Source organism: Diceros bicornis, assembly GCF_020826845.1.
Source record: "Diceros bicornis minor isolate mBicDic1 chromosome 7 unlocalized genomic scaffold, mDicBic1.mat.cur SUPER_7_unloc_3, whole genome shotgun sequence".
Taxonomy (NCBI): domain Eukaryota; kingdom Metazoa; phylum Chordata; class Mammalia; order Perissodactyla; family Rhinocerotidae; genus Diceros; species Diceros bicornis.
In genome coordinates this window covers 66,099-82,905 of record NW_026690922.1, presented here as the reverse complement: position 1 = coordinate 82,905, position 16,807 = coordinate 66,099, and the positions used below count along the sequence as shown (strand labels likewise).

The 16,807-nt window shown below is 43.2% G+C and overlaps 1 protein-coding gene across 1 annotated transcript in view; it reads left to right on the top strand.

Annotated features, from left to right (window-relative positions):
- Positions 1 to 577: 577 nt before the first annotated feature.
- The window catches only part of LOC131402324 (ral guanine nucleotide dissociation stimulator-like), a 29,998-nt gene continuing 13,768 nt past the window's right edge, over positions 578 to 16,807 (top strand). The window contains exon 1 of the mRNA XM_058537146.1: positions 578 to 1,566. The gene's annotated coding sequence lies outside the window, so the exon portion shown is untranslated. The remainder of the gene's footprint in view (positions 1,567 to 16,807) is intronic.

Here is a 16,807-nt window from a genome sequence, read left to right as displayed (position 1 = left end):
AGCAGCCCAAGTCCTGCATCCCAGGGACAGCAGGAGGTTTGGGCAGCCATGAGCTTCTAGGAACTATGTCCGGGGCTTCCTGAAGCCTTTCTTGTTGTCTTGATGCCATCCTGTGCTATCTGCCCGAGCATCTGTGTCCCTACAGGGCACTTACCACAGCCTGGGAGGAGGTCCTCCCCTTCCTTTCTTCTCTGCCCTACAGATGGTGAGCTTCTTAAGGTAGACAGTGGGTCTTTCATCTTTCTATTCCAGTAATAACTTGCAAGCAGAAGGTGCCTTAATCTTTACTAAAGAGTCCTTAAATCTTTACTAAAGGTTTAATGGGCAAAGTCGCTACAGATTTGGGTGTCCGCAGAAACACTTGTTTTGCTTTCATAGTTGATCATTTTAGGGCGAGACATTTAATTCTTTCTTTCTAATTACTTTCTCATTTATCCTTGCAGGCTCTGCATAAAGAGCTCAAAATGTGTGGTCCAGTGGTTAAAAGCTGTTCACAGGGATGACTGGACCCCACTAAGCATTCTTTCATCTGTAGCGAACATTTCAGCAAAAAAAGCTCTCGGAAAGGCTGGAGGATCAGTACTACGTGCACAAACCTGCGGCCGTGCCCTCCATCTTCCACCTGACTGAGAAGAGGGGGCTGAAGGCCCTGGCCGCCCCAGGAGAAAGGACACCAGGAAGGCCGCCGGGGGCCTGAGGGAACATGTGAGTGAGGCAGATGGGAAAGGAGCTGCAGGTTCATCGTCGTCCTCGAGGGAAAACCTGAGGGCCTAGCCGGGGTCCCGCAAGTTGAAGCGAGCCCCTCTGCAGGGTGAACCCGCAGCCAGGGCTGCCCGGGAAGCCGCCAGTCAGAAGCGGGCGCAGAGTCTCTGGAAGGAACTCCAGGAGACAGTGTGGCCTCCACAGCATCAGGCAGCCAGGGAGATGCAAACACGTCTGCTGTAGATGCTGGCGATGAAACCCCCTCTTCCCAGCGAGGGGCTGCTGGGTAAGAGTGGCATTTCCGTGGGTGACTTTACCCCCAGGATCTGGGGCGTGCAGATTTATTGGCTGGTTTCCTTCTTACAGTTTCTCCTCAGTGTACACTCGAGAGAGGCCATCTGTCCCCCAGAGCCTGTCGAGCGAAGGAGGCTGAAGAGAGACGCGGAGCCCAGCTGCAGCGGGACCAGCCTGAGGCCTGACGAGGGCTTGGCCCAGAGCCCCCAAGTTCATCATTCACAATGATGCCTCAGAAACCCTCCCAGAGCCCCTCCACTCCAACAGACGTCACCCCGAAGCCAGCCGCAGAAGCTGTGCAGGGCGAGCACAGCGACACCGGCCCCACGTCCCTCAGCGGGCTCATCCTGTCAGCACTGGGGGCCCAAGAACTCCTCGACTCACTGCACTCCTACTGCTTCTGCTCCCGGGGGAACAGGAGCACGGGTGCCGCCTGCAGGGGCAGGTGGAGAAGAACGGCGAGCTGAAGAGGGGCAGCCGCCGACAGCCAGGTGCAGACGCTGCAGGAGGAGCTAGATGAGCTGAAGGGAGGGGGCTCCCTGCCTTAGCAGCCTGCTGCCCCCAGCCAAGGTCAGTCCCGGGGCTCGGGGCTCCCCCACTGCCTGCTCATCATGAGGGGTTTCCTGCTATGCAGCAGACGGCCCCTGAGCACTTCTGTGTGCAGCATGCCTGCTGCTGTCTTGGGAGAAGGCTCTGCTGGTAGCCGCCCTTCGTAGACAGGGAGCCCAGGTTGCAGAGCTCACCCCGCTTGCTCTAGGGCACTGGAGAGGCAGCGGTAGCTGTCAGGGTTTAGCAGGTGGGAAAGGAGGCATTGCAGGTCAGCTGTGAAAGCCAGACCTACCCAATGAATGGTGCCTGGATGGTTGGTTTTCCACTTGAACAGGAGAAAGTCAGCTTCTGTTGCATCTCTCACACAAATGTAAATTCCAATGAGTTAGGATCTAAATGTGAAATAATATCGACATAATAAACTATTAGAAAAGTTATGGGAGACTCTTAAAGTAATGGGGAGGTTCTTTCCATTCATGTTTTTAATTAATTAATTTATTTTATTGATGTTTTAATAGTTTATAACATTGTGAAGTTTGGGGTTGTACATTTTTGTTTGTCCATCACCATATATATGTCTCCCTTCACCTCTTGTGCCCACCCCCCACCCCCATTGCCCCTGGTAACACAGTAAACCATGTGTTGGTTTACATTCCACATATGAGTGAGATCATACAGTGTTTGTCTTTCTCTTTCTGGCTTATTTCACTTAACATAATACCCTCCAGGTCCATCCATGTTGTTGCAAATGGGACGGTTTTGTCTTTTTTTATGGCTGAGTAGTATTCCGTTGTATATATATACCACATCTTCTTGATCCAATAGTCAGTCGAGGGACACTTAGGTTGCTTCCACTTCTGGGCTATGGTGAATAATGCTGCAGTGAACATAGGGGTGCATAAGCCTCTTTGGATTGTTGATTTCAGGTTCGTTGGATAGATTCCCAGTAGTGGGATGGCTGGATCATAGGGCATCTCTATTTTTAATTCTTTGAGGAATCTCCATACCGTTTTCCATAGAGGCTGCACCACTTTGCATTCCCACCAGCTGTGTATGAGGGTTCCTGTTTCTCCACATCCTCTCCAACATTTGTTGTTTTTGTCTTGGTGATTATAGCCATTCTAACGGGTGTGAGGTGATATCTTAGTGTTGTTCTGATTTGCATTTCCCTGATGATTAGTGATGTTGAACATCTTTTCATGTGCCTGTTGGCCATCTGTATATCGTCTTTGGAGAAGTGTCTGTTCGTTTCCTCTGCCCATTTTTTGATCAGGTTGTTTGTTTTTTTGGTGTTCAGTTGTGTGAGTTCTTTATATGTTACAGAGATCAACCTCTTGTCAGATGTATGTTTTGCAAATATTCTCTCCCAGCTGGTGGGTTGTCTGTTCATCTTGATTCTGGTTTCGTTTGTCTTGTAGAAGCTCTTTAATCTGATCAAGTCCCACTTGTTTATTTTTTCCTTAGTTTCCCTAGTCTGGGTAGGCATGTCATCCAAAAAGATTCCTCTATGACCAATGTCAAATAGTGTGTTCCTTATATTTTCTTCTGCGAGTTTTATAGTTTCAGGTCTCACCTTCAGGTCTTTGATCCATTTTGAGTTAATTTTTGTGAATGGCGGTAGCAGATGGTCCACTTTCATTCTTTTGCATGTGGCTGTCCAGTTTTCCCAACACCATTTATTGAAGAGACTTTCCTTTCTCCATTGTATGTTCTTAGCTCCTTTGTCAAAAATTAGCTGTCCGTATATGTGTGGTTTTATTTGTGTGCTTTCAATTCTGTTCCATTGATCTGTGTGTCTGTTTTTGTACCAGTACCATGCTGTTTTGATTACTATTGCTTTGGAGTATGTTTTGAAGTCAGGGATTGTGATGCCTCCAGCTTTGTTCTTTTTTCTTAGGATTGCTTTAGCTATTTGCGTCTTTTGTTGCCCCATATGAATTTTAGTATTCTTTTTTTTATTTCCGTGAAGAATGTCATTCAGATTCTGATTGGGATTGCATTGACTCTGTGGATTGCTTTAGGTAATATAGACATTTTAACTATGTTTATTCTTCCAATCCACGTGCATGGGATATCTTTCCATTTCTTTATGTCGTCATCGATTTCTTTCAATAATGTCTTGTAGTTCTCATTGTATAGGTCTTTCATCTCCTTGGTAAGATTTATTCCTAGATATTTTATTCTTTTTGATGCAATTGTAAATGGTATCATCTTTTTGAGTTCTCTTTCTGTTAGTTCATTATTAGCATACAGAAATGCAACAGATTTTTGCAGATTGATTTTGTACCCTGCAACTTTGCTGTAGTTGTTGATTATTTCTAATAGTTTTCCAATGGATTCTTTAGGGTTTTCTATATATAAAATCATGTCATCTGCAAATAGTGAGAGTTTCACTTCTTCGTAACCTATTTGGATTCCTTTTATTCCTTTTTCTTGCCTAATTGCTCTGGCCAAAACCTCCAGTATGTTGAATAGGAGTGGTGAGAGTGGGCAGCCCTGCCTCGTTCCTGTTCTCAGAGGAATGGCTTTCAGTCTTTCCCCATTGAGTATGATGTTGACTGTGGGTTTGTCATAAATAGACTTTATTATGTTGAGGTACTTTCCTTCTACACCCATTTTGTTGAGAGTTTTTATCATAAATGGATGTTGTATCTTGTCAAATGCTTTCTCTGTGTCTATTGAGGTGACCATGTGGTTTTTATTCTTTGTTTTGTTGATGTGATGTATCACGTTGATTGATTTGCGGTTGTTGAACCATCCCTGCGTCCCTGGTATAAATCCTACTTGATCATGGTGTATGATCTTTTCAATGTATTGCTGTATTCGGTTTGCCAATATTTTGTTGAAGATTTTTGCATCTATGTTCATCAGCGATATTGGCCTGTAATTTTCCTTCTTTGTATTGTCTTTGTCTGGCTTTGGTATCAGGGTGATGTTGGCCTCGTAGAATGACTTAGGAAGTGTTCCATCTTCCTCTATCTTTTGGAATAGTTTGAGAAGGATGGGTATTAAATCTTCTTTGAATGTTTGGTAAAATTCACCGGAGAAGCCATCTGGTCCTGGACTTTTATTTTTTGGGAGGTTTTTGATTACTATTTCAGTCTCTTTACTTGTGATTGGTCTATTCAGATTCTCCATTTCTTCTTGGTTCAGTTTTGGGAGGTTGTATGAGTCTAAGAATTTATCCATTTCTTCTGGATTGTCCAATTTGTTGGCATATAATTTCTCATAGTATTCTCTTATAATCCTCTGTATTTCCGTGGTATCCATTGTAATTTCTCCTCTTTCATTTCTAATTTTATTTACTTGAGCCCTTTCTCTTTTTTGCTTAGTAAGCCTGGCTAAGGGTTTGTCAATTTTGTTTATCTTCTCAAAGAACCAACTCTTTGTTTCATTAATCCTTTCTACTGTTTTTTTGGTCTCAATTTCATTTATTTCTGCTCTGATTTTTATTATTTCTTTCCTTCTGCTGACTTTGGGCTTTGTTCTTTTTCTAGTTCAATTTAAGGTTGCCTATTTGGGCTTTTTCTTGTTTGTTAAGGTGGGCTTGTATCGCTATGTGTTTCCCTCTCAGGACCGCTTTTGCTGCATCCCATGTGGTTTGGTATGGCATATTTTCATTTTCATTTGTTTCCAGATACTTTTTGATTTCTCCTTTAATTTCATCAATGATCCATTGGTTGTTCAGTAGCATGTTGTTTAATCTCCACATTTTTGTCACTTTCCCAGTTTTTTTTCATGGTTGATTTCCAGTTTCATAGCATTATTGTCTGAAAAGATGCTTGTTATGATTTCAATCTTCTTAAATTTATTAAGGCTTGCTTTGTTTCCCAACATATGGTCTATCCTTGAGAATGTTCCATGCGCGCTTGAGTAGAATGTGTAGTCAGCTGTTTTTGGATGGAGTGCTCTGTATATGTCTTCTAGGTCCATCTCATCCAGTTTTTCATTTAAGTCTACTATTTCTTTATTGACTTTTTGTCTGGATGATCTATCCATTGATGTAAGTGGGGTATTAAGATCCCCTCCTATTATTGTGTTGTTGTTAATGTCTCCTTTTAGGTTTGTTAATAGTTGCTTCATGTACATTGGTGCTCCTATGTTGGGTGCATATATATTTATAAGTGATATGTCTTCTTGGTGGAGTGTCCCCTTTATCATTATATATTTCCCTGCTTTGTCTCTCTTAACCTGTTTTATCTTGAAGTCTACTTTCTCTGATATGAGTATGGTAACACCTTCTTTGTTTGTCATTAGCTTGGAGTATTGTCTTCCATCCTTTCACTCTGAGGCTGTGCTTGTCTTTAGAGCTGAGATGTGTTTCCTGGAGGCAGCATATTGTTGGGTCTTGCTTTTTAAACCATCCTGCCACTCTATATATTTTGATTGGAGAGTTCAATCTATTTACATTTAGGGTAATTATTGATATATGAGGGCTTAATGTTGCTGTTTTGTCACTTATTTTCTGGTTCTTTTGCATTTCCCTTGTTTCTTGTCCCATTTGTTTCGGACTGCCAATTCAGTTTTGGTTCTTCTGTCTTATGACTCTTCTAGTTTTCTCATTGTTTATCATATGTGATTTTGTGTTGATTATTTGTTTAGTGGTTACCTTGAGGTTTGTATAAAAAATCTTGTGTATGAGATAGTCCATTATCTGATGGCCTCCTATTTCCTTATACTAAGTCAATTCAATCACTTTCCTCTTTGCCTTCTAAGTCGTTCTTGTTATACCTTATTCTATCTTGTGTTGTGGTTGTGTGTTTACAGTGATAAGGTTAAATTTATTTTTGGTGAATTCCTTCCTTTGATCTTTGATTTTGGTATTTAAGTGGTTGCTAACCTATTCTGGTAAAGATCTACTATTTTTCTGAGTTTGTCTACCTATTTTTCTCCTTGCTCCAAGCTTTGTATTCCCTTTCTCTTCTTTTTTTCAGGCCTGAGGGCCTTCTTGAGTATTTCTTGTAGTGGGGGGTCTCGTGGCCATGAACTCCCTTAGCTTTTGTTTATCTGGGAAAGTTACTGTTTCTCCATCATGTTTGAAGGATATTTTTGCTGGATAAGACTATTCTTGGCTGAAAGTTTTTGTTTTTAAGTATTTTGAATACATCATTCCAGTCTCTCCTAGCCTGTAAAGTTTCTGTTGAGAAATCCGCTGAGAGCCTGATGGGAGTTCCTTTGTACGTTATCTTTGGTTTTTGTCTAGCTGCCCTTAATATTGTTTCTTTGTCATTGACTCTGGCTAGCCTTACCACTAGATGTCGTGGAGTGGGCCTTTGCCTGTTGACATATTTAGGTAATCTGTTGGCTTCGCTTACTGGTATTTCCTGCTTCTTCCCCAGATTTGGGAAGTTCTCAGCTATTATTTCCTTGAATAGGCTCTCTGTTCCTCTTTCCCTCTTTTCTCTCTCAGGAATACCTGTAACTCTTATGTTACATTTCCTAATAGAGTCAGATATTTCTCGGAGACTTTCTTCATTTCTTTTTAGTCTTAGTTCTCTCTCCTCTTCCATCTGGAGCATATCTGTATTCCTATCCTCTATAATGCTAATTCTTTCCTCCATGTTGTCAGCTCTGTTCTTTAAAGATTCCAGGTTCTCCTTTATCTCCTCCATTGTGTTCTTCATCTCCATCAGCACTGATTGGTTTTTCTTTATGATTTCAATCTCTTTTGTGAAGAAACTCCTAATCTCATTGAATTGTTTGTGATGTCTTGTATTTCATTGAGTTTTTTAATGATAGCTATTTTGAAATCTCTGTCGTTTAGGTTATGGATTTCTGTGTCTTCAGCGTTGGTTTCTGGGTGCTTGTCATTTTCCTTCTGGTCTGGTGATTTCCTGTACCATTGCATTGTGGTTCCTGTATTGGCTTTGTTTGTCCTCATCCTGGAAATATCTGGTTGCAATTTCCATCCGCTGCCACTGTGTGGGGGTAAAGGGCTGTGTAATCTGTGCCCCCTGCACTCTGCCCTAGCTGTTCGCTTTGATCCGCAGGGTCCAGCTTGCGGGCGGGGGAGGTGCTCTCTCTTTTGCCTGCTGGGTCCGTGGTGTGGGGGGCTTCTCGTTCGCCCCTCGGTATCCGCTCTCCTGGGGTGCTCAGATGTTGATGGTACCCCGTAGCAGTTCTGAGTACTCTGTGTGGGAGTTTCCCACTGGCGGAGAGAGCCAGAAGGGCTATGGTTTCCCCGCAGAGGGCTGCCCCTATCCCCTCACTGGGAGCCATGTGGACTGGGATCGCTGATCTGATGGGGAGGGAGAAGAGTTCTCCTTACCTCTCCTCACTTCCTCTGGGGGCCTAGCACGTTCCTCTCTGAGATGTGCAGCAGTGTGGATCTTTCTGATCTTGCTTTTCACTGTCTAGGATTCTGTTGTTGGTCTGTGACTGTTCCTTTTGTTGTATCTTATCGGGGGAAGAGTTTACGGGAAAGCTCACTCCGCCGTGACGCTGACGTCACTCCTCCCATTCATGTTTTAATGAATATCCTTGAACTGAAGTCATTTTGAATATTTTAATAATTTCTTTAAAATTTTAAACATCTGTTTGAGTAGAATACGTTCACTTTTGTAAAAATTAAAACTACAGAAATATATAAACTAAGAAGTGTAAAAACTCCTATTTCTCACCTATCTCCCAACTTTTGTCCTTGTCCATGGTAAAATTTGGTGTGTCATCTCCTAGACTGTTTCCTGTGCTTTACATACATATTTCTCCACCTGTACAAATAGGTTAGATATATTTTTGATGTATTTATTGGCTATGTTTCTGATTTTCCCACTCTTTTACAGTTTAGTAGTTGTAAACATTGGTTTCTCGATATTCCTTACGTACTGAGGGTACCATCTTTTGCCTGTTATACATCCATGGAAAACATTTCCCTACCACATTATTTATTTATTGATTGATTTGTTTGTTTCTTTCTTTCTTTGTTTTTTTGCTAACATCTGTCAATCCTCCTCTTTTTGCTGAGGAAGACTGGCCCTGGGCTAACATCCATGCCCATCTTCCTCCACTTTATATGGGACGCCACCACAGCATGGCTTGATAAGCAGTGCATCGGTGCGCGCCCGGGATCCGAACCCCAGGCCACCACAGCAGAGTGCATGCACTTAACCCCTACGCCACTGGGCTGCTCAGCCACATTGTTCATTTAATCTGGATCAGTGCTTGTCTTTCCAGATGTCAGTAACACGTCAGGTGGGAAATGGCTCTATGTGACAGGCTGTTCAGGACCTCCTGGACCCCCGGGGCAACAACCATTAGGACAACACAAAGCTAGAAACAAAACCCATCCCGCGTGTTTCCAGATGCATCCTGGGGGAAGGACAGCTCCAGCTGAGGACCGCTGATGTCCTGGTCAGAGTTATCTGCTATGTTCTCCTATCACGTTAAAGCTGTTTCTGTAGTTTGTCATACCTGATGGTACAGTTTGGTGCCTTTGTCTGTTCCTCTTGGTCAGACTGCGCAAGGTTTCTCACTGTTACAGGTCTTTCCAGACAGCCAGCCCTTGACTCCATTGCTCAGGTCTACGTTGTTGTTCCTGCCTCGTGAATCCTCGCTTCGTTCTTCTGTCTTTGGTTTTATTGTGGTGTTGTTCTGGCTCCTGGAGGGAAGTGCTCAGCTTCTTCGTGTACAGGTGATATTCCCTGATACCTGCAGTGGAGGCTGTGTCCCTTCGTCTGTCCCTTTGTCCCCACGCCATGGATTTGCCTCATGCTGCTCTCCTTGCTGTTCATTTCTAAAGAGTTTGTCTGTCTGTCTGGATCCGCCCTTTAACCTGAGAGATTTAGAAGAGTGTGGACAGATTTTCAAGTGGATAGGTTGAGGGAGGGGAGCCAATATTTTGTGATTATTTTTTACTTTTATTGCTTGAAGGTCTAGTAATATGGTCACTTATAGATTTCTGCTTTGTGGACAATTTAGAGATTTCATTGTGGCTTAGCACACAGTCCATTGTGGTGATTGTTTCATTGTGGTTTGAGGAGAATGCATCCTCTCCACTAGTTGCTTACGTTGTTGTCCCTCGGGCTGAGGCCAGATCTAGCTTTTTTGTGTTCGTCAACAGATCTGTTTCCTAACTTACTGTATCACTTGACCTGTGGATTTCTTTTTTTTTTTTAATTTTTATTTATTTATTTATTTATTTTTCCCCCAAAGCCCCAGTAGATAGTTGTATGTCATAGCTGCACATCCTTCTAGTTGCTGCATGTGGGACACGGCCTCAACATGGCCGGAGAAGCGGTGCGTCGGTGCGCGCCCGGGATCCGAACCTGGGCCGCCAGCAGCGGAGCGCACGCACTTAACCGCTAAGCCATGGGGCCGCCCCATGACCTGTGGATTTCTAAGAGAGGTAAGGTAGGTTTCCCTGTGATTCTGGAGGTGCCTGTGTCTTCTTGTTTGTCCAGTTTTGCTTTATGTTTCAAGACCATATTGTTGGGTGCATAAGTGTTCCTGACAGCAACACAGAAAACCCCTTTTTGTCCATTTAAAATCTTATTTCTTTATCTCCTCATTTTCAACCATATTATATCCCTTTATTTTATGACTATATTTCAACTCAACTTGAGAGCCTTCGTCTTTTTATAGAGCAATTTCCTCCATTCGCAATCGTGATTATTGATAAACTGGAAGTTGAGTCTACCATTTAATTTAATTTTTAATTTGTTAGGTTTTCTCATGATTTTTCTATTCTTCTAGTGGGTGTCTTTCAGCTTTTAGGAACAACAGTTTCTGCCTTTCTTTCTGGAAATGGTTAGAGTTGATCAGTTCCTGTGTTCTACACTCTCAGCTCCTCACCTTCCGCTCCCCAGCTTGAGACTGTCTGATCACAGTTCTGTGTTCTTATTTTCCCCATCAAGCAACCATGGTTGGGTGTAAGTATACGTTTTATCGGTTACTTTGTTCACCACTATTTATTGTATGCAAATTTTTCCTCCTTTTTGGAAATATTTGATGCTATTTTGGAACTCATATGACAGTGAAATTTTGAGAGGAGTCGAGTCTGAGATACTCCTTAGGTGCTGATGCTGGGGAGCTAGCACCTAAGCTCTTGAAGTTGCATCGGTGTGTCTGCAGAGTGAGGATGAGGTCAGAGATGTTTAAAAACGTGGAATTGAATGAGGTTTCCTGGAGACACTGCAGCTGTGGAAGGGCCCCGGGCCCAGCCTAGGAGCAGGCAGTGTTTGCAGAGGTGTAGCTGAAGAGGGTCCAGGAAAGGGGACTGAAATGGTGGAGCATGAGGTTGCAGGAGCCACGAGGGGAAAAGGGTATTGCAGAAAGGAGGGGTGCTCAGCTGGGTGGGATACAGCTCTGATCAGAATGGAGAGAAGATGGCTGGACTTGGCCACGTGGGATCACTGGTGACCTCAGTCTCCTTGAGAGGGTGGGAATGAAGCTGGGTCTAGAGTGGGGGAAGGGGAGCCATGGGAGGGCAGTAGGGATGAGGCCCTTTACTTAAGAGGTTTCGCCATGAAGGGGAGTCGGGCAAGTGGACAGTAGCCAGAAGGGAGCATGGGTCCAAGGGAGAGTTTGTTTGTAAGGTGGAGATGAGCTAGCAGGTGCTGCAGGGAGGACCAGATGGAGAGGAGGAGGCTGAGGGCCCGGGAGGAGCGTGCTGGGCCCTGAGGAGGTGCAGGGCTGGGCTCCGCCGCCTGGGGAGGCGCAGAGAGCAAGAGGACAGCTGTGCTAGTGGAAAGGGTGCCCTGCGCCTCTGCTCCTGTATTCCTGGAGCGTGAGGTGGGCAGTGGCTGGGAGTGGAGGGGCGATGCAGGAGGTGTTAGGTGAGCGGCAGGGGGAAGAGGGGGAGGAAGAGAGGGCGCCCTGGCTGGGTCTCCATGGCCCACCCAGAGCCCCCCACTGGGGTCCCCGGTCACCAGCTGTTGTCTCTCTTTGATGTCTTCCTCAAATTTTGGCTCTCTTGATGGTTCCCAGGGCTATTATGAATTTGTTCATCAATGAAGGAATCTTTCGGTCATTTTTTAGGGATTTTATGTCAGAGGGGCTCTACATATGTTTATTCAGTCCATCATCTTTACCCAATCACTTTGTTTTTGGACAGAGTCCATACAACAGAGCAGCCGGGCCAGTGGCCTGCGGGTTCCAGGGTTCGGGGGGTTTGCCCTCCAGAAAGCCGGTGCTGATTGGCATTCTCACAGGACGTGGTGCTCTGTCCCTGAGCCCGCTCTAACTCTGGGTGTCTCGACGTTGTAAATCCTGGGGCAGTTCTGTCAGGGCCCATCGTTGGCATTTCTGTGACCAGTGAGGGTGAACATTTTCCGTGTTCATTATCAGTCACTTGCCTGACTGTGCTGTCGCCTGCCTTGCTCACTGAGCTCCAAACCTTCCTGGTGGAACCAGGACGTTCACTCTCTATCCAGTGTGATTGCACGTTCCCTCAGTGTGCCCCTTGAGTACTTGCTTCAAAAATATCTGCTTTCTTCATATTCTTTGATTCCTTGTATATATAATCTAGATTTAATCTGGAGCTTTAAAAATGTTTTATTGTGGAAAACCTTGAACATTCACAAATTAAACAGAAAAGTGTGATAGCCCCCCATGTCCCCATTACCCAGCTTCAACATTTATCAGTGTTCTGATATTCTTGTTTCGTGCGTATTTCTACCCACTCCCTACCTTCCATTGATTAATTTTTAATTAATAGATTGTTTTTTAGGAAAGTTTTAGATGGACAGAGAAATTTAGCAGATAGTGCAGAGCATTTCTCCCTCCTCCCCTGCGGTTTCCCCTACTGTTAACATCTTGCATGACCACCTGTGTTAGTGCGGTTCATTCCTCACAGGTGAGGAGCTGATGCTGCTACAGTGTTCGTAACCAAGTCCGTAGTTTACATTAAGGTTCGCTGTCTCGCTGTCATGTACTTGGAATTTGACAAATGCATAATCTCATGTGTCCACCACGACAGTATCCCACAGAAGAGTTGGATTGCCCTAAAAGTCCGTGTGCTCTGCCTCTTCGTTCCTTGCCTCCCAACTCCTGGCAACACTGATCTTTATAGTGTTTCTATACTTTTGCCTTTTCTAGAATGTCGTGTAATTGGAATACATGAAAACTATGGAACAGAGTATATAGCCTTTTCAGGTTGGCTTCTTTCACTTATCAATATGTATTTAAGGGTCCACTATGTCTTTTTGTGGCTTAATAGCTCATTTCTCTTTTTTTTTTTCCCTTTTTGTATATTGAGTTAAAATATACATAACAAAAAAGTGTGCCATCTTAACCATTTTTAAGTGTACACTTCAGTGGCGTTAAATACATTTACACTATTGTACAGTCATCACCACCATTCATCCCCATAACTCTTATAAATCTGAAACCCTATACCTATTAAATAATAACTCTCCCTTCTCCCCTCCCCCCATCCCTTGGCAGCCACCATTCCACTTTGTATCTCTTACGATTTTGACTACTCTCAGTTCCTCGTGTAAGTGGAATCATACAGTATTTATCTTTTTGTGACTGGCTTATTTCTGTTAGCATAATGTCCCCGAGGTTAATCCATGTGTGGCATATTGCAGAATTTGCTTCCTTTTTAAGGCTGAATAATGTTCCTTTGTGTGGATATACTACATTTTGTGTATCCATTCATGCGTCAGTGGACACTTGGGTTGCTTCCACGTTTTCGCTATTGTGAACAATACTGCTATGAACATGGGTGTACAAATATCTCTTCAAGGCTGTGCTTTCAGATCTTTTGGATGTATCTCCAGAAGTGGAATTGCTGGATCACGTGATAATTCTATGTTCAATTTTTTGAGGAACATCCATACTGTTTTCCATAGCGGCTGCACCATTTTACGTTCCTGTCAACAGTGTACCAGGGTTCTAATTTTGCCGCACCCTGGCCAACACTTGTTGTTTTCTGTCTTTTCCATAGCACTCATTTTAGTGGGTGTGAGGTGGTGTCTCATTGTGGTTTTGATTTTCATTTCCCTAATAATTAGTGGTGTTGAGCATCTTTTCATGTGCTTATATGACATTTGTAAGTCTTCTTTGGAGAAATGTCTCTTCAAGTCCTTTGCCCATATTTGACTTGGCTTGTTTTTTAGTTGTTTAGTTTTAGGACTTCTCTGTATATTCTGGATATCAGTCTCTTGTCAGAAACATGATTTGCAAATATTTTCTCCCTCTCTTGGGTTGCCTTTTTACTCTGTGGACAGTGCCTCTTGATGTACCAACTTATAAAATTTTCATGGAGTACAATTTGTCCATTGTTTTTCTTTCGTTACCTGTACCTTTGGTGTCATATCCAAGAAATCATTGCCAAGTCCGCTGTCGTGAAGATTTTGTCCTATGTTTTCTTCTAAGAGTTTTCGTGTTTGAGGTCTTACATTTATGTCCTTGATCCATTTTCAGTTAATTTTTGTATATGGTGTTGGATGGGGTCCAGCTTCAATCTTTTGCATGCGGATATCCAGTTTTCCCAGCACCATTTGTTGAAAAGAAACCTTTCTCCGTTGCGTGGTCTTGGCACCCTTGTGAAAAATCCCTTGACCGTATATGTGAGGCTTTGTTTCTCGGCTCCCTATTCTATGCCATTGGTCTCTATGTCTGTCTTTATGCGAATACCATACTGTTGATTACTGTAGCTTTGTGGTAAGTTTTGAAATCAGGAAGTGTGAGTCCTCCAGTTTTGTTCTTTTTCAGGATTGTTTTGGCTATTATGAGTCCCTTGAGAGTCCATGTGAATTTTAGGATGGGTTTTTCTATTTCTGCAAAAAAAATCATTAGGATTTGGATAGGGATTACATTGAATCTATAGATTGCTTTGGGTAATATTGACACTTTACCAATAGTAAGCCTTCCAATCCATGAACATGGGATATGTGTCCATTTATGTATGTCTTCTTTAATTTCTTTCTGAAATGTTTTGTAGTTTCTATGGTGCAAGCCTTTCACCTCCTTGGTTAAGTTAATTCCTAAGCATGTTATTCTTTCTGATACTATTATAAATGAATTGTTTTTGTAATTTCCTTTTCAGAGAGCTCATGGTTCGTGTATAGAAATGCAACTGATTTTTGTGTTGACTTTGTATGCTGCTACTTTCCTGAATTCGTGTTAGGTCAACGGCTTTTTTTTTTTTTTTTTTGTGAGGAGATCAGCCCTGAGCTAACATCCGCCAATCCTCCTCTGTTTTTTGCTGAGGAAGACGGCCCTGGGCTAACATCGGTGCCCATCTTCCTCCACTTTATATGGGACGCCGCCACAGCATGGCCTACCAAGCAGTGCGTCGGTGCGCGCCCGGGATCCGAAGCAGCGAACCCCGGGCCGCCGCAGCGGAGCGCGCGCACTTAACCGCTTACGCCACCGGGCCGGCCGCAGGTCAAACGGCTTTTTTGTGGAGTCTTTCGTGTTTTCTACATATGAGATGATATCGTCTTCCAACAGAGACCATTTTACTTCTTTCTTTCCAATTTGGAAGGCTTTTATTTATTTATTTTTATTGCCTCATGGTTCTGGCTTGAACTTTCAGTACTGTGTTGAATAGAAATGGTGAAAGTGGGCATCCTTGCCTTGTTCCTGATCTTAGAGGAAAAGCTTTCAGCCTTCTGTCATTGAGTATTATGTTTGCTGTGTGTTTTTCATATATGGTTTTTGTTATGGTGAGGCACTTTCCTCCTATTCTAGTTTGTTGAGTGTTTTATCATGAAAGGGTGTTGAATTATGTCAAATGGTTTTTCTGCATCCATTGAGATGGTCATGTTTTTTCCCCTTCATTTTATTGATGTGGTATATTACACTGATCGATTTTTCTATGTTGAACTCCCGTTGTATACCAGGAATAAATTTCACTTGGTCGTAGTGTATAATTCTTTTAATACGCTGTTCAATTCAGTTTGCTAGTACTTTGTTGAGGATTTTTGCATCTATGTTCATCTGGTGTAATGGTCTGTAATTTTATTTTCTTTTAGTGTCCTTGTCTAGTGTTGGTATCAGGGTAATGCTGGCGTCGTAAAATGAGTTTGGAAGTGTTCCCTCTTTTTCAACATTTGACAGAGCGTAAGAAGGCTTGTTTTTAATACTTCTTTATAGGTTTGGTAGAATTCACCAGTGCAGTCATCTGGTCCTGGGTTGTACTTTGTTGAGAGATTTTTTTTTTAGATTTCTTGAAATATTAGTCACATATAACATATGTAAGTTTTCGTGTTCAAAATGATGATTTGTGAAAGGATTACCACAGTACAGTGAGTTAGCACCTCCATTCCCTCCCATAATTAACTTCTTTCTTCTAGTCATCACTTTTTTTTTTTTTTTGGTTTTTTTTTTCCCCTTTTCTCCCCAAAGCCCCAGAAGATAGTTGTACATCATAGTTGCACATCCCTCTAGTTGCTGTATGTGGGACGCAGCCTCAGCATGGTCGGACAAATGGTGTGTCGATGCGCACCCGTGATCCTAACCTGGGCCGCTGGTAGCGGAGCACACGCATTTAACTGCTAAGCCCTGGGGCTGGCCCAGCTGCTATTTTTTTTTTTTTTTTTTTTTTTGTGAGGAGATCAGCCCTGAGCTAACATCCGCCAATCCTCCTCTTTTTTCGCTGAGGAAGACGGCCCTGGGCTAACATCGGTGCCCATCTTCCTCCACTTTATATGGGACGCCGCCACAGCATGGCTTACCAAGCAGTGCGTCGGTGCGCGCCCGGGATCCGAACCAGCGAACCCCGGGCCGCCGCGGCGGAGCGCGCGCACTTAACCGCTTGCGCCACCGGGTCGGCCCCTGCTATTTTTTTAAGTAAACTTTCTTTTCCTTTCTCCCTGTCTTCTCTTCTGGTACTTTAATAATGCTTATCTGTTTCTTTTCACGGTATCCCGTAATTCACACTGCCTTTCCCCGTTCCCATCCATTCCTTTTTTTACTTTTTGCTTCTTTGACTGGATGATTTCAAATGACACATCTTCTAGTTCACTAATTATTTCTTGTACATGGTTGAATCTGATTTTGAAGCTTGCTATTGAATTTTTCAGTTTAGTCATTGTGTTCTTCAACTCTAGAATTTCTGTTTGTTTTTCCTTAAAGATTTCTGTTTCTCTGTTGAACTTCTCACTTGCTCATGTGCTGTTTCCTTATTTCATTTAGTAGTCTATCTGTGTTTCCTTATAGTTTTATGAGTTTCTCAAAGAGGGTTGTTCTGAAGCCTTTGTCACATAGTTCCTATATCTCCATTTCTTGGTCGGTCATTGGAGTTTTATTCTTTTTCTTTGGTGGTGTCATGGGTCTTTGAGTATTCATGATCCTTGTGGCCTCCATTGGTGTC